The 26,954-nt window shown below is 35.7% G+C and overlaps 1 protein-coding gene and 1 long non-coding RNA gene across 2 annotated transcripts in view; one reads left to right on the top strand and one right to left on the bottom strand.

Annotated features, from left to right (window-relative positions):
- Window positions 1-26,954, bottom strand: part of LOC126755299 (serum response factor homolog) — a 58,173-nt gene that overhangs the window by 7,880 nt on the left and 23,339 nt on the right. The gene's annotated exons all lie outside the window — the stretch shown is intronic.
- On the top strand, window positions 1,988-26,406 carry LOC126755300 (uncharacterized). Its single transcript, XR_007666476.1, has 2 exons — window positions 1,988-2,199; window positions 24,883-26,406. It is a non-coding gene; the product is annotated as an uncharacterized LOC126755300 (long non-coding RNA).

Raw genomic sequence — 26,954 nt, 5'->3', positions numbered from 1 at the left:
CATTGGTTCATATTTCTTCAAATATTATGCCGAACTATTATCCCGCCATGATAACCGACTATTTGACGCTTGAAATTGAAGCTCGTGATCTCGGCGACATTTGGTTTCAACAAGACGGCGCCACTTCCCACACATCGCAACAATCAATGGATTTATTGAGAGAACACTTCGGTGAGCAGATAATTTCATGTTTTGGGCCGGTCGATAGGCCACCAAGATCGTGTGATATCACACCGTTGGACTTTTTTCTGTGGGGATATGTAAAGTCTAAAGTCTATGCGGACAATTCCGCTTCGATTCAGTCCTTAAAGCAAAACATCACGCGTGTCATTCGCTAGTAACCAGTAGAAATGTCCGAACGAGTCAACGAAAATTGGACTCAACGGATGAAGCATCTGAGACGTAGCCGCGGGCAACACTCAAAGATAATCTTCAAAATAGAAATGCCAAGGGGTGCTTTTTCGAATGATAATAAACATTTCTCATTAAATTTGAAGTTTCTGTGTTTATTCTGTTTAAGGTGTTAAGTAGGGAACCTCGAAATGGATCACTTTGTTGCTGGATCAACTTGAAAATATTTTCATGTATAATTGATATATAATATAAACAAAAAAAAAAAAAAAAAAAAAAAAAAAACGGCTGAAGGCCTCGTAGCCAGTGCTGCGTTTATGTATTTATATAATAAAACTCTTTTTGTTATATGAATTATTATAAATAAATAAATAAATATAAAAAAAATAAGTTGAAGTTTGATTAGTAATACGAAAAGACTTTTTCGACTACCCAATATTATCGAAAATCACATCGAGATATTATGAAATTCACAACTGCATATAACCCTTTCGGTGTTTTGAGAAATAAAATTCATACACAAACCATTTTAAACGGCTTTAATCAAAACTAAAGCACCCACTGCAAATATTTTATAAAGCCTTTAAGGCATTTTACTTTTTCGTACACTCATTAGCTAGTTTTATACATGTGTGTGTATGTATTGAAAATAATTATGAGTTTATTGACTTTCGATGAATGCGTCCATTTTGAATTCAGGCAGTAATAAAAGTAAAATAAAATAAATATTACTGAAAAAATCCAAAAAAAACTGCTTAACTTTGTCAGCAACTGTACAAAACGGGGTCTAATACTTGTAAGTGCGGCCATAATAGCGGCTGTCTATGCCTTAAGTATTGCCACATAACACTTAAAAATAGCTAATTCTTTGCCACTTTATTTTTTCTTCCGTTCATTGGACGTTTTTGTTTTTTCGTAAATTTTATTTTCAATTTTTTTGTTGTAATTTTTTCTACAATGAATTTCTACATTTAGCATTTCCAAGCCCAGCCAAAGGCAACGCACAGATGTATGTATGTATTGGACACACGGCTGGCATTTATATGCATACATACGAATATATATGTATGTGTACATATGTAGTAGTAGACAGTAGTGCGCGCCAACGACTATTTATGTATGCATGTAGTAGGTGTCACAGTAGTAAGTCGGTCAGCTCAACTGTCAAATAAAATTTGTCATGCCGTCAAACTAAGCTCAACCCCAAAACCGCAAAGAAACAAATAAAAATACAAACACACGCAAGCAATCAAAAAAAAAAAAGATCGTCATACGATCATATATACGCCAGCACGTACAAATGTTTGTGCAAATGTGTGTGCTTGTTAGCTCAAATGAGCGCTTAAGACACGCCCAGGAGTGCGCGCCTAAGAGTAGACTTGCAACTAAGCGCAACACATGCACACAAACACGTTGTGGACACGCTCTTGCTGCGTCGAAGAGGCACAACGACGAGCACAAGTCTCCACTTTGTGGCGCTCCAACAGCTCTTAAGCTTTCAAGCCTTGGCTTGCGCTCCGCGCTCAACTATTGTGCGCTCAAAGCAGTCGCTTTCATGCTCTTTCAGCTGCTCTGTGTGCTCTGTGGCATAATGACGAGTTGTCAGGCGCAGCGATTGCTCAGTTTTTAAGTTTCACTGTGTCAACGCTGATCGTGCCAATCAGTAGCCGTTCACGAGGCGTTTTGACGTCGGCACATTGTTGGTGTTGGCTTAGAAAAACCTTTCTTGTACTCAAGTGACTGTTTGTGAATCGTGTTCAAGTCAAATTTTGTGTTGGAAATTTTATAAGTTAGTGAATTTTATAAATTACGAAAAATATGGAGGAAATTTTATCTGCAAATCAATTGGTAAGTTAAAAAATATATTAAAATTATTAAATAAAAAAAAAAAAAAAAAAAAAAAAAAATATTAAAAATATATATTAAAATATTTAATAAAAAAATATTTAAAAAAAATTTTAAAAATATATTAAAATTATTAAGTAAAAAAATTTAGAAAAAAAATTTAAATAATAAAAATTATATTGAATATTAAATATTTTTATATATTTTATTGTATTTGAAAAAGTGTGCTTCAGCAATCAGAAAATTAGAACAAAAAAAAAACTTTCGAACAATTTTTAACAAGCTTTAAGCCCTAAGTGTTTGAACGGGTCTCGCTCATGGCATTAAACAATTTTGGTAAAATGTCAAAAAGTGTTCGACCAAAATGGTGCATATTTTGTGCAATAAAGTTCATTAAAAATAAAAAAAACATAAGTTGAAGTTTGTTTAGAAATACGAAAAGACTTTTTCGACTACCCAATATTTTACAAAAAATGTGCAAAATACTTCATATTTTATAAATACAATAAATTGCGAATTTTTATTTTATTTTTTAAAATTTTTTTTGACGTTTAAGCAACCACTGAAGTGTTTTCGTGTCAATAGTAGTCTGTTTTTTTCAATTAAAAATTTTTTTAGAAAATTTTTGCCAATCTTTTAACTTGAAATACATTTTTGGTCCGATCAGTAGTATAAACCGTGAGCAACAAAATTTAATTCTTAATTTGTTGAAGTTACAGCTGTGATAGTTTTTCATAGTCAGATCTTATTTTAGTTAAGCTTTGATTTTTCCATGAGTTTTATATTCGCTTTTTTAAACGCTTTTTTAGTTTAGTTTTTGTTGTTGTATAAAGTGTTCAAATCACTTTTTCATTTACTTCAGTTTTCGTTGTTGTATAAAGTGAATATAAAGCTTATGAGGAAAACTAAAGCTTTTATAAAATGTGATCTAACTATGGAAAAATATCACAGCTTCAGCTTCAACTGCAAGAATGAAATTTAGTTCATCAAGGTTTTTGCTACTGAACGGTCTCAAAATGTATTTCAAGTTAATCCATTAGCACAAATTTCCAAAAAAAAAAAAGCTCGGCTATCGATGGATAGACCATATTAGAAACTCTAATGCGATTTCATAACCCCAAAAAAAATTTACAAATCTCCCACAGTCCTTCAATGAATTGTAAAATAACATTGCTCAACATAACTGAAGGAAAAATTTGCGTCCGATATGCTAAGAGTTCTGTGGGGTATTTGAAATTTCTTGTTAACAATTTAGGTTAGCCTTGAGTTCTGATAGACCAATAAGCCACGCATAGACCAGTTTTAGTTCTTTGCGATACCAGATGGAGTTCAGTTGCTAAGTCCATGGGGAGTAGTCATCCTTTAATATGCCTGCGCTTGACATAATGTTAACAGACTCTGCGGCCTCACTATCGGTACTTCCTCATCGGTATCGTGAGGAAACCATATGCTTACAGCGGAGTCTTGTCAATACCGGACAAGTGCATAAGAGATGCTCCTTTGTTTCCCTGGTGCCTTGCTCTAGACATTTCCTGCAGTTTTCTCGATCTGTCAGCCCCACATAACTACTAATTAAAGTTAAAAAATTTTCCAAACCGCTGGCCTTCAAAGCAGTTCAGCAAGCGTTGATCAACTACCAGCAGCTGTGCAGTTGAAAAGGTCCTTCTGGCCCACGGCAAATTGGAAGAGGTCTCTTCGCTCTCAGCAAGGTTCACCTTTAAATGGTTGTAGGATTTGTGATAGGTTCAAAGTGATTTGCCGATAGAAGTTTATGGCTTGGCTTCACAAAGGACTAAACATAACATTTTAAGTGTGAACCAGCCGCCATACCGAGGGATCAGCCATCTAACTCAACACAATAGAAACCACAAGACAAGGTACACTTTTTGAGAACTAAGTAAATTTTAAACAAAAATTTCTTCCCCACTATACAATTGGCAACATATCTTTTAAAATATAAGAACGAGAGCTTCTCTCCAAATGTAGGTAGTATAAATTCTTTAAAGCATAGCTGCTGAGGAAAATTTCATACACCATAGAGCACAGCCGAAAAGAATTCATAGATTTTTATAAGAGAAGAAATTATTATCGCCTTTTTGCTTTTCCAAAAAAAAGTATACAATGCATTAATTGCGGTTGTTTCAATGCAGACTTATAAACTGTATTATGATTAGCGCCCTGAAATCGGCTTGCTTGAATTTAATGGCTTAAGGAGGATTCCAAGCGTAGATTCAACGGTCGCTTCCAATATTAATTAATTTTTGAAGGTAAAAAAACGACTTTTTTTGCGAATTTGTTTCTTAAATACGGATTGAGTAATTTTATTCGGACCTTTTGTGCATTACTGGCCATACTTTTGACAGTCTAGGACAATTTTTTCAAGCAGAAATAATGAAGCATAAACCGGTAACAGAGCTTCTCCCATAACGTCTTGAGAAAAAAAAGACTTTGCGCTGTTCACCATAACTCGGCTGAAAATTATCCGAAAAGAAAAAGTCAAAAAAATGATCAAATTATACTCAAATCTTTCCCCCATCGTTCTCTGATAATTTTTTTTTCATTTTTGGCGGCCGTTAAAAGTAAAAACTGCTACTTTCCACTAAAAATTTCCCCATTTTTTGGGTGGAAGGCACAAAAAAAAATTAATTAACTAAAAAAAGGGGGGAGATATTTTATACGTTAAAAATGTGTACAAAGTCTGAAATGCAGCGGTCAAGTAGCTTTGAAATGACAGTGAACACGGACTTTGAAAAAGTAGTTTTGAGAAAATCGCGTCTAAAATTTATAAACTAAAAAAGTAACGAAAACAAAAAGAGTTTTAAGAACAAACTCATCTTCAAAATCATGACAAACAGCACCAGAAACCTGAGGTATGTTTCGTTGCCTACAGATCAAGTCTTCCATGACTATGTTATATGTTTTCCAACAAGAAAATCAACGTGTTTCTCCCTTTTATCATCTTTTATCACAACGGACAATTGTCTCTAGCTGTACAAGTAGGATTATTCGTGACCTCACGTGACAACAGCCCATTTACCCAACATACTTAACCAAACAATGCTACGTTAGAAAAAGTGTTGGGTTCGTATCTATAAGAGACGGTTAAAACTATGCGTTGCCAGTCGTATTTATATACGATCAAGCGCTAGTGGGTTACTGCCTTGGCGTAGCGGTGAAAGATGCGCACTACTGCTTAGAGGAACTAGGTGGGATTTCAGTTCCAATTAATAACGGTAAAATATTGTTTTGCTTTTTAAAAGGTGCTTGAGCCTTAGAACGAAATTGCAAATCTCTTAGTCTATTTTAGCCATGAAGGAATTTCTGCTGAAATTGATAGTCTATCTGAAACCGACACATGTAAGACATACTTGTATGTATGTATATCATAAAATGTAAAGAAAGCTCTAACAGGTATCAAAATGGTAATCAACTACAATTTCACGTATATCTACCCCTCAATACTACTACAATTGTCGCACATTTGACGAGCTGAGTCGATTTAACCATGTTTGGCTGTATATATGCGAACTTGTCACTTAATTTTTGAGATATCGATCTGAAATTTCGCATACGTCCTATTCGCTCCAAAGCGCTGCTCATTTGGCGGAACCGCCGATATTGCACCACTATAGCATAGGGCTGCCATACAAACTGAACGATCGGAATCAAGTCTTTGTATGGAAAATTTTTTTATTTGACGAGATATCTTCACGAAATTTGGCACAGAATATTGCTCAAGGTAACTATACAATATCCGAAGGAATTGTTCAGATCGGTGCACTATAGCATATAGCTGCCATACAAACAGAACGAAAGAGATCAATTGCTTGTATGGAAACATTTTTTTTTTTTTTTGACGAGATATCTTCAAGAAATTTGGCATAGATTATTTCCCAAGACAGTGCTACAATCTACAAAAAAACTATTCAGTTCGGTCCACTATATAATATAACTGTCATACAAACTCACCGATCAAAATTAAGTTCTTGTAAGGAAAACTTTTTTATTTGTAAGGGTTATTATTGTTTCGTTTGCAGCCGAAGTTTTTTCTTGTTTTTGTTTTTTTTTTCAAAATTAATATTTTTATCATTTAAGCATACAACCATAAGCAATTCTTTGCTGAAGCTAAGCTTTGACACTTCTGACCTATTGAGCTTCACATAAAACACACAATAGCGGCATATGCGTATTCTTCGTTCGGGAGTTTAAACTCAGAAATCATAAAAAATAATAAAAATGTATTTAACTGTCTTCTATTTGAATTTATGTGTGTGCGGCTGAAGCGCAAAAAACGAAAAGAACTTCTAACCTCACTTTATAAACACATGAGACCATATACTGTACATACATATGTATGTACATATACATATGTGTGTGCCTCAGATAGCGGGTGAACACACTATTCCGTTTTAAATGCTTCCTATATCCTTTCGCTTTATCCACCGTAAATTTTGCAAACTCCAAACTCACACACACACGCACATGCAGGCAACATTGCCAATAAGCAACAACTGTTAGAAAAATTGTACGAGTATTTATTGACGCTGCATTTAAATTAATGTCGTTGACATCTGACCCGCAAAAATATGAAATAATGTAATATAAGATAATTTAGATTTGATTGTAATGCCTTGGCGCGCTGTTTGCGGCTTTTACCTATGCAGAGGGACCAGCGACACTGGCCAACTGCAAGCAAGCAAAGAGCAGCGGTGCCGCTGTCGGCGACGGCGACAAGAAGCCAGCAGCGCAAAATCTGCATACGGGTTAAACAATGCGCATGCGCTTTTTGCATTAAATATGCACAGGCGTACAATAAGCCACACATACATACACACATACATGCTAACATATACTGGCATATGCTTATTTGGCCGAAAAGTCGGCGCAATCCAAACAAGAAATCACTTTCCACCCGATCGTCAGTGCATCTGTTGTGGGGTCAGCTTGACTACTCGCTCATCGTTCACCGCCGGCCGTCCATCTTCTAAACACACATACATACAATCCTGTGTGTGTGTGTGTGTTTGTAATGCCTTGCTCGTGCAGTGCGTAGCGTTTTACGGTAGTTGCATGAATCAAATAAGCCACGGTAAATGTTTTGATAAATCACTTTTACTCAGCAATAAGGCAAAATGCGATAAGTGGCGTTGACTGTGGCAATAAATAACTATATTTTTAAGAAAAAGAATTTGTTTCTAAATTTGCAGAAGTGTTTGTGTGAAAAATATGAAGAAAAGTGCTGGGGTTATGCTTGTGAGTTTAGCATAAAATATGCTGTGTAAGATTTTTTCAACTATCAGTATACTGTTTTAAGAGGTTGCATGGGTTTGAGGGCTTCAAAAATCGTTTTTTATTGCCTTATGTAATTTTATAACATTTTAGAATATTGTCCTGAACACTCATGTCGATTCGAGTAATAGTTTTGGAGATACAGCCTTGAAAATTAACATGCTCGAAGTCAGCTATAGAGTCACTTAAAACTTTGAACGCGTTTTTCTAGAAACTGTGTTTCCAAAATCGTTTATCAAGACTTATCGCAACTGCTTAACCGATTTTAATAAAATTTTACACAGGTTTCGAGATATATTTTTCAATGGAGGAAGGAATTTTTTTCAATTACAACTATTAAAAAAAAAACATCGAGAAATTTTCATGGTTTTGAAGATATATTTTACAAAGTCGAACGAAGGATTTTTTTTCAATTGCAACTATTTAAAAAAAGTCTAGAAATTTTCACCAAAATTTGATTTTTTTTTGTGTGAAAATTTGTGCCAAAAATTTAATTTTCCATTTTTTATTTTTTCCTTCGTCCAATAGCTACTTTATGATCTTAATAAAAACACGTATTTTTTCTTTTTACTTCTGATAACCCTGTAAGCAATAATGGCCGAGTTTCGCATATTTTAATTTGCAAATTTCACAAAATCTTTGTAAAATATGTATCTTATAATAAAAACTTCGAGAACAAAATTTATTTTTATATTAAAAAAATTATTAAATAGAAGCCATGTTTAGCTCGAAGAAAACCCCTATAAATTAAAAAACACCAGTAATTTTTTTGGTTTAGGAATAAAGCTAAGTTCAAGTCCTAAGATGTTGAGATTCAAGTACAGCTTAGGTTACTCTGGTAGGCTAGTGAGCCACGCATCGTCGAGTTTTGGGTCCGTAACGATAGTTAGTTTCCAATACAAGCCGAAATAAATTTTTGCTCTAAATTCTTCGATAGGAAAATTTAGTTTAAGAAGTGACTTAGTAAATTTATAATTCAAAGTCATGATATTCGTATTTTCAAAGCGTGTAAGCTTTTATACGAGTAGAGAGAGCAAGGCATTCACAGTTGGTATATTGTTTAATTAAATGCTTCAAATAACAGCAGAAGAGTTTGGCAAAGAAAAGATCAGGGAAGAACTTAAGAAATAGGTGATGAAACAACACTGGCTCTTCTCCCAAGTGACAATATTATCAAAAAGATAAACTTCACAAAGAAGTTCAAAATTACCCTTGGCAGTACTCTATGGACTCTACGATTGACTCCAGTGACTCAACAATTGACCTACTACCAAGGGATAGCACAATTAAGTGGTATACCGGCGGCTCGAAAACATTGAAAGGAATTGGTACAGGCGCCGCAGGACTACGCAGCATACTTTCCATACCTAAGGGACGTTTTCCGAGTGTCTATCGGAATGAAAGTATCGCGATACTCAGCGATAGCCAAGCGGCGCTTAAAGCGATCTCAGCTTACGAGATTAAATCGCTATTGGCGCAGGAGTGCATACAACGGCTGAATAGCCTCTCAAATTGCAACCAAGTGCACCTTATCTGGGTACCAAGTCACAAGGGTATAGCCGAAAATGAACTGGCTGACGAGCTTGCCCGCTCTGCAGCTGCTACTGGAATGATGGGACCGGAAAACTGTATTGCAGTTGGACCTCATACCATGAAGAAGCTGCTCCCCAAGGAGAAAAGAGTGGACAGGGAAAAGTATTGCATAGCAGTCTACAGACGCTGGATTAAGGACCTTGGATGCATGTACCAAGCAGCTTACTGTAATTTATCAGTGTACTGGCTCGAGGTGAGTCGTTGTGACAGTGGTGTCGCAGTGCAAACCTCATTTTAGATTTATCTTTTTTTCATCGTTGATACGAGCAGACCAATCACCTCAGAAGGTCGCACGATTTTTTGAATCGCCAACAAAAGAAGTTTAGAATCATTTAAAAAATGTGTTCAAAATTTTTAGTGAGATCATTCATTCATTAAACAACAAGACAATTATTACAGAGAAGCAACCACTTAAAACAACCAACGCATTTTATATAATAAAAAAGAAATTGGTTTCAAACGAGAATCGATCAAGCACAACAATTTTATAAACCTACAGCTTATATAACATACGAGTACATACAGACAACTGTATATATGCATACATATACTCAAACATATATTAGGGTGGGTCGTTTATTTTTTTTAGTATATTAAGATGGGTCATAAAATGATTTTTTTGTTAATATATTAGGGCGGATCAAAAACGAATATTTTTTCGATTTATACAGAGAAAAATAGGTAGTTATTAAATACTACTTTGTATCCAAGTATGAGCTTTTAATTGCAACCGGAAGATGCTCCAGAGAATATTTTTGTAGAACAGTAAATTTTCTACAAACTATGAGTTTTTCCGATTTATAATGATTTTTTATTGTTTGAGTGACAAAGTTCTTAACAAAAAAAATTATTTTAAAACAAACAAACCATTCGTTTTACTAAAAAATTCTAAGGAACTTTTTTTGTAGAGATTTAAATTTCGTAAAAAATCTGTGAAACGGGATATTTTTTAAGTAGTTGGAATCGAGATCCTACAACTTTAACTGTTAAAATCTTTAAATCGGTTCGGTTTACGAAAAATTTGATAGCAAGCTTTTTTTATAGAATTCAATTTGCTACAAAATCTTTGAAACGAGATATTTTTTCCAGTAGTTGAAAGCAAGATATGAATTTTTCTAGCTTATAATAATAATAGAAATAGAAAAAATAGAAAACTGTAAGACGGAAGACCTTCCCGTTACATTTAAGAGCTCATATTTCGAGGGACTTTCTTAGAAGTGTCTAAGAACCTATTTTTCAGAATACCAAACGAATAAAAATATTAATTTTTTTCAACACATCCTAATATAAAACCTATTTTTCAGCGTACCAAGCGAAAAGCAAATATTCATTTTTTTTCCGACCCACCCTAATATGGAACCTATACAGTCACCCAACTAAAAACAAATTTTAATTTTTTTCACCCACTCTAATATATACATATATACATATATGATAGTGGAACTGTGTAGGCTGCTCTGCTTATTTCGAAATGTCACGAAACCCTCTGCCAGTGAACTCTCACCGCACAAATTTTCGAACATAAAGGTCGTCTTGCACGATTTACGCTTAATTGCAGCCTAATTGCATTCTTGATATACATTTTATAATCAATAAAAATAGAATTTTACGTGCAGATGTGACCCACGCAAAAAGCAAAAGCATATAAAATGCAAGAAAAAAAAAAAGAGACAAAATTAAAAAAAATCAAAAAAAGGCAAAAACACAAAATTACAAATAAAAATACAAAAAAAAATACAAAAAAAAATACGGCAAAAAATCGACTGACCAAATGCCAATGTTAAATGGCATATAATGTCGCATAAATATGTTTGTATGTATGCCACATGCATTGTTGCTGTATACTTGTGCATTGTTGTTGTCTGCATGCACATTGTTGCTGTTGTAGCTAAAAGCAACCACGTTTCAAGCAACAGTTGTGGCTGTTGGTGAGGCAATCAGTAGGCGCACAAAGCGATTAAACAAGCATTAAATAAACTCTTCACAATATCGATCATACATACATACACACATACATATACATGCATAATGTATGTATTTATGTGTGCTTGCGCGCTTTTTCATTTAATTTTCTTACAATTACTCACTTTTATTTATTTCGAAAAGAAGTGTTGCATGAAAAGTTTATATGCCGCAGCGTACGAACGTGCCACACTATACATACATACATATATATATGTATGTATATAAAAACAAATTATATGTTTGCATGTGTGTAGGCAGGCAGCTAATGCGCATATGATGCATTACCCCCTTGCAGCTACTAACGAACGTCTTAGAACGGGCAAGGAGCAGCGGCGAACGGCGAGCAGCGGCGTTGCCAGTCGCTATGGCCATTACAAACAAATTGATCACTTTTACACACAGTAGTTGGTGGGTAAGAACAACACAACAACAAAAAACAGAAAAAAAATCGAAAAATAATTGCAAGCTTCCAAATAAGGATGACACATGTGAAGTGAGGAAGCTGTAACTTCGCTCAAATGCATTGGAAATGATTTGCGTTTGCACTTTCCGTTTGATTGTGGTGAAAATTACAATATTTCATCAAAAGTTAAATGCACAATTTGACATATGAAAGGCCAAATTTGATTAGAAGATCCATATGGTCGGTCGTTGATAGCGCGGATGATATGACGAGGCAACTGAAAGGCAATAGTAGCAGCAGCAACAACAATCGATGACAGTCTGCGGACCGAACAACAACCGGCGCAATGTGAACTCTACCAGCACGAACGCACACACACACACACATACATGCGAAAACTTACAAACACACAGCTAGTGTGTGCAAAGAACCGCAGCCTGCTTGCAACAGTGGCGAAAAAAATATATAAGCAAAGTGCAAGCAAACACACAGACTAACGTATGTATGTACGACGATCGTTGGTGATCAGGCCAATCGATCGATCGGTTACTTTTGCCGTTGCTTGCGCATGTGTGTGTGTGTGTATTGCATTTGGCCGACGATCAACGTTGATTATTGCTGTTGTTGATTGTTGACTGCTGCTGACTGGTGTCTGCTACTGGCGTACGGCGAACATATGATCGTCGTTGGCGTTGGCGACGTAGCAGCAAGCGACACACAGTCATGCACACATATGTGGAGTTATATTGTATGGCTAACTTAGTAGTAGATTTGGTTATGCAGGAAAAATGCCAAAATATAGAAGTATAAAGCGTGAGGGCGCAAAGATGGGGCGTCTAATAAAAAATAAATGTTAAAACATAAAAAGAATAATACGAATATATTTATTGATATTTGAAAAATAATTAGCAGAAATTTAAGGTAACTTAACATACTGTATAAAGAAATTAATATATTTTATTAAAAAATAATTAATTTGAAACATATAAAATTAAGAAAATAAAAAATAAAAAAATATAAATATAAAAATAAAATTAATAAAATAAAAAACAAAACATTAATCAAATAAAAATAAAAAAAATTAATAAAATAAAAATAAAAATAAAAACATTAATAAATAATAAATAATACATATTTATAAAATTTAAAAAATAAAAATTTATAATATTTATGATAAATCAATTGCATTAAAATAAAAAGTGAAAAACGGCTTTTAACAAAAAAAAAAAAAAAACAAAAAAAAAACGTTAAAGCTATAATACTCTTCACAAATGCATTTTTTTATAGCATAAAAGGCTATAAACAGATATTTACTCAAATTTTAATCGGTCAGTTTGTTTGAGAGCTATAAGTTATAGTGATCCGATACGAACAATATATTCGAAAATTATAGCAATGCTTTAGCTAATAATCCTTGCAGAATTTTCTGAAGATACCTAGACAAATTAAACACTTTTCCATACAAAAATTTGTTTCTGACCGTTCAGTTTGTATGCCAGCTATATGCCATAGCAAACCGATCTGCACAATTTCTGCAGAGTTTGTAGCGTTAACTTAACTTATAGTCTCTGCCAAATTTCACGAAGATATCTTGTCAACTATAAAAGTTTTCCATATAAAAATTTAAATTTTGCCGATCAGTTTGTATGACAGCTATATGCTATAGTGAGCCGATCTCAACAATTTCTGCGGAGTTTGTAGCAATGCTTTGGATTATAATCTATGCTTAATTTCGTGAAGATAGCTGCTGAAATGAAAAAGTTTTCATACAAGAACTTAATTTGGATCGGTCAGTTTGCATGACAGCTATATGCTGTAGTGAGCCGATCTGAACAATTTCTTCGGAGCTTGCACAATTGTCTTGGACAATAACCCTTGTCAAATTTTTTTAAGATATCTCTTCTAATAAAAAGGTTTTCCATTTAAGAACTCAATATGGATCGGTCAGTTTGCATGACAGCTATATGCTATAGTGGTCCGATATTGGCGTTTCCGACAAATGAGCAGCTTCTTGGTATGAAAAGAATGTGCAAAAAATTTCAGACCCATATCTCAAGATTTGAGAGTCTAGTTCGAGTATATACACTGCAACGACATCTGTTTACAAAATACGAAAAGACTTTTTCGACGACCCAATATTTTGAAATTTTTGTATAAAAAAGGGAAGAATGCCACGCAAGCCACCAATGGAATTTGTGAAGTTTACGGAGACCATGTTGTATCAGTTCGTGTAGCACAATAATAGTTCGCTCGCTTCCGTTCTGGAAATTTCGATTTAGACTGATAAAAGTTGTACACTGATGGAATAATGTCTCTAACGGAAAAATGGCAAAAAGTGGTCGACCAAATCGGTACATATTTGTTTATTTATTTATTAGTATAAATATAAAAAAAATAAGTTGAAGTTTGATTAGAAATACGAAAAGACTTTTTCGACTGCCCAATACATACATTTTATAGGCCTCATTGCAAAACATGAACATTTTCATTTAACAAAATTAGAAGTAAAATAATTAAAAAATAATAATATAAAAGAAAATTTATCCAACAAAAATTAATAAATAAATAAAACAATAAAACTAAAAATATCATAAATAATCAAACAAATATGCTTAAAAACCGTGAAGACGTCAAGCGACCAACCCGCAACAGCGTCTCAGCGCTCTGTGACGCAACGACGGAAGCGCAGCGCACTGCAGCACATAAACAAGCACACACACACATGCATTTAAACTGCAACAAAATAAAGCAGCAACAACAAAAAATACACACAAACAAGCAAACATTGCGGCAGCTAAGCTTTAGGACACACTCAACTCACCGGTTGCATACAAGTACCGCAAGCATTGTTATTGTATTTTTTGGCTCTTTATTCTGCTCATTTTTGGCTGCACACTTTCGGCGGCGCATTTTTTCATCGCCTTGAGAATTCGGTAGTCAATTGATTTGACAACTGATAAAAAAATGTGATAATTTTAAGTAGTTTTTAACTTTCAAGCTACTGGAGCGCGCCGTTAAGCAGCTCAGCGCAGCTCAGTTGTGACTTTAACATTTCACAACACTTGCAGATTTTTGACGAAAACACAGAATAAAACAGAAAAAATATAATTAAAAAAAAATACAAAATGAGACATGTGTACGTTCACACGAAGTGTCCTCAATATCAATTTCGCTATGTGATTTTTAAGGCATTGAAACGGCAAAAACGAGGTGATCGTTTGAAGTGTGTCATAAAGTATAGTTAGACGACGTGTAATACCAGCGTTTATGTATGTATGTATTTATATTGAAAAACAGATGGTAGCTTTATGTGCTATAATCAAACCAAAACACAATAGATTTTGATATATTTTTTTTTTCAAAAACTTCAATAACTAAACTTTTTTTTTTAAATTTCAAATAAATAATAAGAAATCTTGACACTTCGTAACAAAGAATTGAAAACTATTTATTTTAAATTTACAAGACGCCTAACTAAGAGTGCAATTACAAGCTACTGACAAAAATATAGGATCAAAGTGTACATACAAACAGAGAGTTATATAAAAAATACGCCAAGACGCCTCATTAAGAAAGATATTATAAAATACTGAAAAATTTGGGCAAAAAATAGTAAAACTTTGTACATAATTTTAAAATTCTTTATTTATTTCCCAAAATCTATGTCGTCCCCCAAAGCAATCTCCTTGGCCCTTACACTTGTGCCAACGTTTTTTCCAATCCTCGAAACAGTTGTTAAAGACAATTTCCGGAATAGCCTTCAATTGACTCAAACTCGTTTCCACGGAGAGGTCGTTTGAGTTTACTGAATAGTCGAAAGTCACGCGGAGCTAAATCAGGCGAATATGATGGTTGCGGCACGATATTTATGTCACTGACAGTCATACCAACCTAGAAAAAAATATTTTGACGAATGGATTTTCGCTCGAAATTTAAATTAAAAAGTCTCACTATTTTTTGCCCATACATATATGTATGTATTATATACCCCATTCAGGTCTCCTGTATAGGAAGCCTGCCTTTGAACTAATTTAGTTGCATATAAAACGATCACTAAAGCATAGGGGAACAACGTGACCAAACATTATTCTTAGAAAACTAAATGAGTGAACTTTTGCTCCGAAATTTTGGTCAACTTCACAACTTCTAATAATAACCGATCAGTTTTAATGTAAACTAAAATAGACGAGCTAATGGATCAAAACACAAATTGCTTGCATTGAACTATATTTGGTTGGTGAAGTGGGCAAAGTATTCATTGACAAAGAGACATCCCAACTATTTTGATTTATATAAGTAATATACATGTATTTCGCAAAGGACCGAAACTGGACTATGCGTGGCTTGTTAGCCTACCAGAGTAAACTAAGCATAATATATATGTACATGTATTGCAGTCTCGGTCGCAGATTACGAATCTTTGACTTCCTCTTTAGATCACTTCATGAATGTTCTTTCTATAGGCAACATATGTTATAAGGACAAACCGTGCCCTGGTCAGTCCTTTGTCTAGCTTCAGAGGGTATTCTGGTCCAGAAATAAGAAAAATCAAAACTAAATTATTTGCGGAGACATAAGTAGGTATTTTGGTGATACGGCATTCAAACAGGTTATGTCAGTTCAGGAAACTTTAAACGCATCTAAACTGTCTTTTTCAAAACGATACCCACTATTTCTCAGTTTCGACTGATCTTAGTTGTCTGAAAATTTTGGAGTCTTTTTTGTAGACTTGTCTATGGGTGCAACTAAGCATATGCCCAGAATACGATTTTTACTATATTATAAAATTATGAAGTCAGTCGAAAATTATAGTCAGTCAAAAAAAAAATGGTAGAAGAATTTTTTTTCAGAGCGTCATAGTCAGGATTAATATTTTTTGGATTCAGATTGCTAGGATGGTTGAAATCGTGGATATGATCACGAGCCAACTTTTTCAAATTCCCGCTTCATCAGCTGTCCATTTTCGAAAATTTTTGTATTTTTGAATTTTTTGAATATTTTGTCTATTCTTGTAATAAAAAACAACAAAAAAAGAAATAGTAAAATTATTAGTTGCATTTGTTTTAAGACATTTCAAAAATTACCCGGAAATTCATGCCTCTAGACCAGAACATTCCCTTAACTGAACGATCAGTAGGTTTGTAATCCTGGCTGCTCACAAAAAACTCTTTTGACGACCAGCACCGAAGACATTTTTAGTTTGTTTTCTCATCTTTGGTATATTTTCTAATAGGGAACACCATTCGACAAGCAATGGTTAGCTTCCAAAAGTATTTCTACCATGAAAAACCTTCACATAATACTCATTATGACAGAATTTCTTACAGTGATAAAGCCATATGAGCTCAGCTGGCTTAGCTGAAGAAATTCTACTTGTGATAGAACATTATTTTAAAGTTCTATTTGAAGGAAAATTTCAAAGGAAAACAAATCTTTGGAGTTTTGAAATCCAAAAGTGACTACATATTAGCATACTTACACATACATATGTATGTACATATGTATATATAATTGTACAATATACACTATATTCTCCACCGCAATCAATGCAATGCTCACACAAAGGATATCCATACCCCATAGAAATCCCAAAACAGACCTGCTTTAATCAAACTAAATGAAAAAAGGAATGCTGATCTTCAACCACAATATAACCGATGTTGACATAATACATTTCGAAATACAACAACAACAACATAACTACACGAAAACTGAGTAAATGAGTAGCTTTTGCTTGAATTAGTGAAAGAGAACGGAAAAACATGTCAGGAATCAGCCAAGCATCAACGCCTATTGAGCAAAGACAAAACATGCAATGACCAAACACACAGCAGACAAAAATTGTGGTTAAAATACCACACGTGCCAAAACAAAAACACCAACAACCAACCAACGCCAAGCCAAGTACTACAATGCGAAGGTGCTATGCTGCAGGTTCCAAAACAAACAACAACAAGAGCAAAAATATAAACAAAAAACCGAAATGTAATGGATATCCGAGCAATTCAACGGATATTTAGCGAAACATGCCAGCGGCACTGCACACACACACACACGCACACACTCGCTCGCATTAAGTCATATTCTATGCCGCTCATAGTATCGGCACGTAAGCGAAAAAAAGGTGTGATGGTTGTGAAGTTTTTAGCGTCTGGACATCAAGTTGACGCACTAAATCCGTGCATGTTAAACCCGAGTAAATGCGCTTCAGTATTTTAAGTATTTTCACAACGCGCTTATGGCCCGCTATTAGCCGGGGCGTAGTGGTTAACTCGAGAAACTTACCACCAGTTAAGCGCGCTACTACACACAAATTAAATTGAGATAAAAATCTGCACAAGCGTATGTGTACAGTTGTGGTCATGGCAGTGGGTACGGCATATTTATTGTAATAATGGCTGGTATGCCAATAGCTAGGTACAGAATAGGTCTTTCCCACCATGCTTTATTTTTATAAGCCGAGCAATACCAATCAGCAAATAAGTAGCTGAAGCACGCCATTGATAGTAGCAAAAAGAAAAAATAGGAGTAACTAAGCGAGGATGTTAACAAAAATTATAGGAACTTGGGTATAAAATAGTAATGAAGCAAGACCACCTGACTTAACCGCTCACAAAATGGATCACATCGTAAACGCACTCTTCCCCACACACGAAAAAAGGGCTAGTGATCCAGCACAGGCTCTAAGATTTCCGCAAATCCCCCAGGTTTACCCTCGAAGAGCTGCAACTAGCCACTAGCAAGCTCAAGGCCAACAAATCTACCGGACTGGACGGGATCCCAGCATAAATCCTGAAAATAATCACTGCAGAGCGAACAGCAGTACTATTAAATATGTACAACACCAGCCTCGAAGCCAGCATATTCCCTGAACCCTGAAAAGGCAACGGCAGGTGCTAATCAGTAAGGAAAAAAGAGATCCCAACTTGCCGTAAGCATTCCTATCTCTATAAAGCTCGATGTAAGGCTACTTAAACCCAGACACGAAGCGGCCATCAACGAAGCAGGAGAACTCTCCCTAGACAACACGGCTTTAGACCCGGCAGATCAACTCTAGAAGCTATAAAATGCGTCATTAAAAGTGGAGAAGCCGCGCAGCGTAGGCATAAATACAAAAAAATAGTGTTGCTGGCGACTTTAGATGTCTGAAACGCCTTCAACAGCGCTGGATGGGTGGATATGATCGACGCTCTAGAAAAAAGCGTCGTCTTGTCAAATGAAAATGAAAAAGTTCTCCAGTCAGTTACAGATCGATATCTTTAATCTGATTTTAAATATAATTTTACTCTTCCGAGGTTCATCAGTATTATTTTTATTTTCGAAACACATCTTCCAATTTCGATTCAAGATATAACGTTAAAACATCAAAGAAGCGAATTGGAAGATAAAAGAGATATACAAGTTTTAACATTCAACTTTCACATAGATTATCAGAACTTAGTGTTAAATAAGAGAGCAAAAGCAAAGAATAAGCTCTAATGTTCTAAGATGAGGAGTTAAATAGTCAAACTTCATATATTTTAACAGATAAGCTATACAAGTTTGCTTACGACCCGGAAACAGGCGACCAATCGGCCGAATATCGTGGCAAAGGTGAGCCGAAGCCGATAAAACACGCCAAAGCAGATCAAAAATCAAAGTTATGTTGACAATTTTCTTCAATTATTGAGGTGTGGTGCACTCCAAATTCCTTCCGACCAGCCAAACTGTCAACAAGGAATACTATTTGCGTGTTATGCGAGCGCTCCGTGGAAACCGTTTTGAGTCAATTGAAGACATTAAACATGGATCGCTACACGCATTAAAGGCTATTCTGGAAATTGAACTGTTTCAAGGATTGGAAAAAACGTTGGCACAGGTGTATTGGGGTCATTCACTTTGGAGTGGCCAAAAACGATTCTTTTACATATGTTTTAAACAGCTCACGACTTCCTGTCTTAGACCAAATATCCTCTGGGTAGCCAAAGAACATCCTTTTGAAGGCATCCGGGATTGTGCGGTGGGCTTGGGACCCGCCACATAAAAAACGTCCCCAATGAAAAATAAACTAGAGGCTCGAAAGAACATTGCGAAAAGAAGAAACGACTGGTGCGCTCTTGTTAACTCGGCTATAACCGCGTAAGTGGTGTCTACGCCAGTAAAGAAGAAATATTTATCAAGTATTGAGCGAAGGAATACGATTTTTGATAGTAAATTTCTCCTAAACGGCTAACCGATCGACTTGTGGCTATTTTTTTCAGGTAATAAAGGAAAGAATAAGATTTTTGATAATAATTTCGATTTAGCTACGCCAAGGTATAAATTTTCTTACAAATATTACGAAACATTTTTGGGAAACCATCAGAAAAATCTGTCTCGCCGCTAGTCAACTTTTTCGGATGTTTTTCTGGAGATCGGCTAAAGGGTAAAGGGAATTAAAATTTTTGCAAAATAAATCACCAATTACACTAGTTTACAGGCAAGATTTCTTAATTGATTTTTTGGATATTTGTGTTGTAGTTAGGGAGTTTAGGGTTGAAACCAGCACCAGTTATTAAAATAACAACCGACAGTCGGGTCTACGTAACCGGAACGGACCCGGATTTTTATCCGGCGAAGGATTGTCAACTCAGCAGAATTCTGCCGCTATGACAACAACAACAACAACAACTACTACTACAAAAATAACAAAAACAGCTGAACGTGATGGAAAATTGTTGAACTCAAATTCGTAATCACGACACCTCAAATATCCCACAGACCTCTCAACTCATCAGTCCCAAATTTTTCACTCAAATTTGTTGTCCAGTGTTACTAAAGTACAATGAATTCTGACTTCGAAGGGAATATAACAACTTAAACGAATATTCCCATGCAAAATAATAATTCCAAATTCTAATCAGCCACAAAGGATGCATACGAAATCCGATTGCAACCATTTTATTGACCACAGGCGTGCATATATTTGTATGAACGCTTGCAATTCAGCGCGCATTTAGTTGGAGGAGAAACAAACAATTTGATTTGCAATGTGCAAAGGTATCGCTTTAAGTAAACTCCTCCTCTGGCCGCGACGCAGCAATAACTCAACCATAAACACCAGGGCGAAACCAACAACAACAACGACAACAAGCATAATGAGTAGCACAATAAATATTGAGCCATCTACATATGAAATTGTAAGTAAGTAGGTGTGTGTGTGTGTGTGGTTTGCTGCTGCCGCTGCCAGCTTGCCACAATATCCACTCAGTCACTCAGTCAATCGCGCAGTGATGGCTGTGAGGCCGAATGTCAGCTAAGCCAGCCAGTGTAAAGTGTAATATACGTTAATTCACAAATAATTGCAGACCGCCAAGAAATGAATTGCTGATGCGGCGCCATCAACGGCAGCGAAAAGGTCGTCCGTCGCTTGCCGTCGTCGTCGTCGTCTTGACATCTTAATGGCAATCAGCGCAAAGGAAGAACTATGAGTTTTCGCTTTGCCTTGCTGTTGTTGTTGTTGTTTTAGGTACCTTTGTTTTTGATTTAACTGTGTGTCATCATTTTTATTAATTTTTTGATTTAGTTGCTGTGGCTTGTGTATTTGTTGTGCATCCAGTCAAAATTGTATGCAAAATTGGCGCGGAACATGTGTCTACATAATCATAACTGCGCTAACACACACACCAACAACAACAAACAAATTCAATATAAGAACAATATGTTTTATGAGTTGTTAGCTGAGACCCGCATAAGGCCGCATATAAGTTGGCGCAGCAGCAAGTAGAGTCATTTCAGCAGACAGCGCGATGCATACATACATATATACATCCATAAAAGCATATACATACATCGATATATGCACTTGCAATCACAATCATATGCGACAATGCATCTAGACGCACTAATAAAACAATAAAGAAAACATGAATATGATAATGTGAGAATAGCACAATGGTACAGAAAATCGCTGACAACAGGCGCCTGCGCAAGCCCTATTAGTTTAGGCAATGCAAGAAATATCAAAACAAAAAAACAAACCAACGCTTGTAACTACTTTTCGCATTACAAATATACGCAGACTCTTGCCGAAATTCATTCGTTTGTTTGCTTTGCGTCTGGCGTGTGTCCTTTGTGTTGCTCGTTTAATGGCTGTGGAGAGCTCTCATTATTGTTCTATAATGATTGCGAGTCGGTACAGAGTTGCACAGCGGTTCGGTTCAATTAGATTTAAACCAAAATTGCATAAATACTGTTCATTTATGCATTTGTTGGCCAGAAAGGTATGCGCAAGGCAAAAAAAAACCACGCACAGTGTGTTTTGCGGCACTTTCAAAGCGACAAAAATTTTGATTTGTAAAAATTTCGCTTATTTGCAACCCGCTTGGAGTAATGCTATAGCTCAAGTTGTCAGATATACCATAAAGAATATTTTGGCGCAAACGAATTACAAAAGAACATCAAGTGAGACAGCGTACACACCCAAAAGGTGGTAATTGTCAAAGAAATAGTTTTTCTCTTGGTTCCTTACAGGAATGCTAAAGCTTACTTGGGACAAAACTTTGCGACAAAAATTTTAAATTAAAAAAAATTCGCTTATTTGCAACCCGCTTGGAGTAATGCTATAGCTCAGCTGGTCAGATATACCATTAAGAATATTTTAGCGCAAACGAATTACAAAAGAACATCAAGTGAGGCAGCGTACACACCCAAAAGGTGGTAATTGTCAAAGAAATAGTTTTTCTCTTGGTTCCTTACAGGAATGCTAAAGCTTACTTGGGACAAAACTTTGCGACAAAAATTTTAAATTAAAAAAAATTCGCTTATTTGCAACCCGCTTGGAGTAATGCTATAGCTCAGCTGGTCAGATATACCATTAAGAATATTTTAGCGCAAACGAATTACAAAAGAACATCAAGTGAGGCAGCGTACACACCCAAAAGGTGGTAATTGTCAAAGAAATAATTTTTCTACACTATCAAAGCAAATTTTATTATGAAAAAAGATGTCAAACGAGTAGAAAGATGGAAAAGCACTAGCTTCCTTCTTAGCACTACACTTTTTAGCTATTAAGGGGTGTCTAGTACCGGATAACATATGTAAATCTTCTATCATAACACGCAAAACTATTGAATAAGTAATACAATTTTTAACAAAAACCAACATATTTCGCAATACACCAAACACATATGTATATAGAAAATCAAAAATTTTCCTTGACAAGGTCAACTCACCAACAATAATATTAATACGGCGCTAGAATGAGATAATTTCAGCCAAGCAGACAGATTGTAAGACTAAGTATCTAAACTATTAAAAACGAAAAGATCCATACCCGGCGTCTCAATAATCACTTTTGTGAACCTATCAACGTCAAAGTACTTTCAAAGACCATTTTGTAAAGCAAGAAATTTACTACATTAAGAACGAAAAGATGCCCGACTATCGGATACCTCTCAACGTCAAAGGACCTTAAGAGACCTTTTTGAAGAGCAAGAACTATGTGTTTTCTGATTTCTGAATTTGGTAACATTAGTGTTGCCATCTGGCAGCTCAAACTTTATCGTAAATGTTTGACATTTTTGATGGCATGCATACTCAGAACATGTTCACATACGAGCGCTGTTTGTGTTGCTTACAGTAACTTAAAATACTCTTCTCCAACCAAAAAATGGTGATAAAGCTCGAACATCTTCGCGCAATTATTTTTTACAACTTGCAACGTAGATTAACTAATCAAAAGTGCATAGCTGCACTTAATTCAATTTTTGACGATGAAGCTCCACCAAGAACCAGTGTTTATCGATGGTATGGTGAATTCATTCGAGGTCGTAGATCACGCCAAGACGAATTTCGCTAATGTCAATCAAAATCAGTTGTTTGGTTTGCATATTTTTTCAAGTAGTTGGAAGCGAGCTCATGCTTGGAGAGGTATTTGTAGAGGAGTCTAAGAACCTATTTTTCAGGGTACCACCGAGAAATATATTCGTACCCTAATGTATATACGACGATACAATGGGATAATTTCGGCCAAGCAAAGATCTTGTCAGAATGTCTAATAGGATCAAAACAACTCGATACCCGTCGTCTCAATCAATGATCACTTTTCTAATCGTATAAACGTCAAAGGACTTCACTTAGTTGAAGACCGCATTTGAAGGAAAATAAATAGTATAGAAATGGACTTTACTTAGTTGAAGACCGCATTTGAAAGAAAATAAATAGTATAGAGATGCGCTATCTATATACCCCAGAAGATATTGGAGCTACCTTTACTAAATTCATTAAGGATATGACGAGTAAATACCACAAACTTTCTCGAGGAACAATGTTCAAATAGTAAAATATATGTACGAGTATATTGAGTTCAAAAGAGAGAAGTATTCCGAAATTACAGCCAAAAAAATCGTTCAGAGCGTTGCTCAGGGTAATAAGAACCTATAACACTTTTGAGCAGGCGTTTTTTCGAAAATATAAGCATTCAAAAAGGAGAATTAACTTTTTAAACTCTTAAAATTGAGAGAAATTGAGGAAGGTCAATAAATACACACCATTTAGTGCCCAAATTTTGACACAAAACCTGTGTTCCTTCAGAGCGGCAAGATAATTATTTGGATTAGCCACAACATGGAACCTACCCAAGACCCCGCATGACACTAACCACCTCTTTGCATACCCAGGCAACCCTACACGTCTGACACTTCCCTCCCTTTGGTCTGACCCCGTCGAAACAGCACGTTTCCTGGGACTACTGTTGGGCGAACTCGATGAAAAATAACCCGAACCTTACCAGTGTGGTAACGGGGAGTAGATAACCGTTACAACAACAGCCAGCTCTGTTCCTAAAACACCTACGATGCATTTTCTACTCTCCAGAGTTACAAAAATCTTCGGGAGTTTAGAGAATTCATAGTAGCAAAAACATATATGACACTAAGGGATTGAAGAGGGATTTTTTAGTAAAAAAAAGTGGAAAACTGCGAAGCTAAGAGTAGGAAGAAGGGAAAATATATGTACATAAGCAACATTGGAATTAAGATTCTCGTATTGCCATCACAATTTTAATGTTCCCTACGTATATATTTCTTTCCTTTTTCCCTCGTTAGCTTCGAAGCAAAGAAAAAGAGAAGGTTTGCAAGAAAATATTACGGTAAAATCATATTGCCAGATGTTCAAAATGTTAACCACTTTGATTTTATTGGTAGTCGAAAAAAGTCTTTTCGTATTCATTGAAAGTGGTCGATCAAAATGGTACATATTTGTTTACTTAAGTTGAAGTTTGATTAGAAATACGAAAAGACTTTTTCGACTACCCATATTACTAAAAAGTATACGCTAAAATCAATTAACAATACACAGTGCAATGGAAAGATGCTTATTCGCATAAGATTCTACCTCCTCCGCTGTAACAATCTTTTCATTATTCTTTCAAATATTTACGCAAGACAAAGCTTACCGATTGTCGTTTTCTTTTGCAGAATCCGCAAGGCGTATTTAAGAGACGCCACCGCCGTTAAGCCGCCGCCAAGCAAGCCTACAATGGATTTGCCAGAACAACAACAACAACAAAACCCACATACACACGACTAGTAATGTGTGTGAGCTGCGCTCATATCTGCCGTGGTAGCAGCGCTTTAGAAAAAATGCCGAATTCCAGAAGCGACTACTAAACAATCAATTGGATTACAAAAATAGTACGCTTAGGCGACGATATTATCAGTATTGCGAGCAAGCACTGCAGCTGGACGCTGGACGTAGGGAAATGTGTGGCCAAGCAAGCATAAGAAGAAGAAGAAGCGGAGGAACAGTGGGCGCAGCATGCAACTAAGTAGACGATGAGGTTGACTATTGAAATTAAGAGGGCATAAGTTGAGCTGAACCACCGCGACGGGTGACACACACACACACACACTCGCGCGCATATGTTGCTATGTGTGCACGCGCGCGCGTTACCTTTGAAGCGCGACGCATAACAAAGCGCAAGGTAAGGAGATGAGCAGTCAACGCGCAACGCGTTGTGCTACCGCGTGCGCGCACCCGTCCGCCGCCTATGCCGCTGTATATACACAAACGTAACGAAGTAACGAAATATTTCTGTGGTACGCGCCCGCAAAACTGCACAAAGGTGAATACAATGCGGAATGCTTTCTAAGATTCTTGTCGTGGCTGAGTAAATGCATTTCGAATATTCGTTGTTGGCGGCATTGGCGCAATAAGCAACAATTGCGCAGCGCTGACTGGCTAACTGCCGCGCTGGCAGGCAGATGAGTCAACAGTATCAACAGCAGCAACAACAACAACAACAGCAACAACAATAGCATAAAGGCACGTAGCTGCCGTAGTGGTCGAAAAATCATACGCCTAGTCAAAGGATAATGCTTTTCGGTGGCGATGGTGGCGGCGGCCAGCAAACGCGTGCCGTTGTTTTTCAAATGCTTTGGATGCTGCCGCCAACGCCGCCGCCGTCATCGCGTTCGCTAACTGCCACGCAATTAAATTTACGAATGCTGCCAATGTAAAAGCGCACGTGGTCACCAAATAGTCGAGAGGCCTTATGCACTAAAAACGTACGAAATTAACGAAAAAGCAATGAAATGCCACAGGGCGCGGGGGCGCGTCGGCGCTTGATACGCAATGCAAGTCGCGCTGCTGCTGCTGCTTATATGAAAAGGGCGCGCATGTGAAGGCGGTCAGCTGAAGGTTGGTTGTAGGGCGTGTGCAGGAAGTTTAGCCGCGCAATGCATAGACATACAAACGCGCATATATTTATTGAATGTGTGTATGTGTGGGTGTGCGCAACGTCATGCGAATTAGCTGCAGCTGCGCGGTGTAAGTTCAATGCTTCCGCGCATAGATAAAACAAATGGCGGTTGACTTCAAATTGCAGCGGCATATACTACACTACTACTACACTCTCGCACACACACTACTATATACTATACACATGCACATATCTATGAGTTTATGGAAAACGTTTATGGCGGCTGCGCGCAAACTTTCAATTTACAAAACTATAAATGAATTTGAGAAGTAATAGAAAAATTTATGGATAAAAATTAAAAAAAAAAAAAAATTAAAAAATAATAATTAAAAAAAAATAAAAATAATAAAAAGGGTAAAATAAAACAAAACTAATTTAAAATGCATAAAAAATAATAAAAATTTTAATGAATGAATAAAGAATAAAACAAAAAAACTAATTTAAAAAATGCATAAAAAAAAAATACAAATTTTAATGAATAATAACTAATAAGAAAAAAGGAAAAAAAAATACTAAATTAAATTTTTAATAAAATTAATATAAAAAAATATTTAAAAAAAAAACAAAAAAAATAAATTAAAATCAAAATAATTCCGAATAAAATAATATAAAAACAAAAAAATGTATTAATAAAAAATTATTTTGAATAAGAAATTTTTAAAAACAAAAACAACGAAAATAACTATATTAAAAACAAAAAATCCAAATAAAAAAATTATAAAAACAAAAAGCTGTATAATAAAAAAATTATTTCGATTAATAAGTAAAAAAATAATCAAATAATAATTA

This window comes from Bactrocera neohumeralis, chromosome 4, assembly GCF_024586455.1.
Source record: "Bactrocera neohumeralis isolate Rockhampton chromosome 4, APGP_CSIRO_Bneo_wtdbg2-racon-allhic-juicebox.fasta_v2, whole genome shotgun sequence".
Lineage (NCBI taxonomy): Eukaryota > Metazoa > Arthropoda > Insecta > Diptera > Tephritidae > Bactrocera > Bactrocera neohumeralis.
This window is presented reverse-complemented; position numbering and strand designations above follow the sequence as displayed.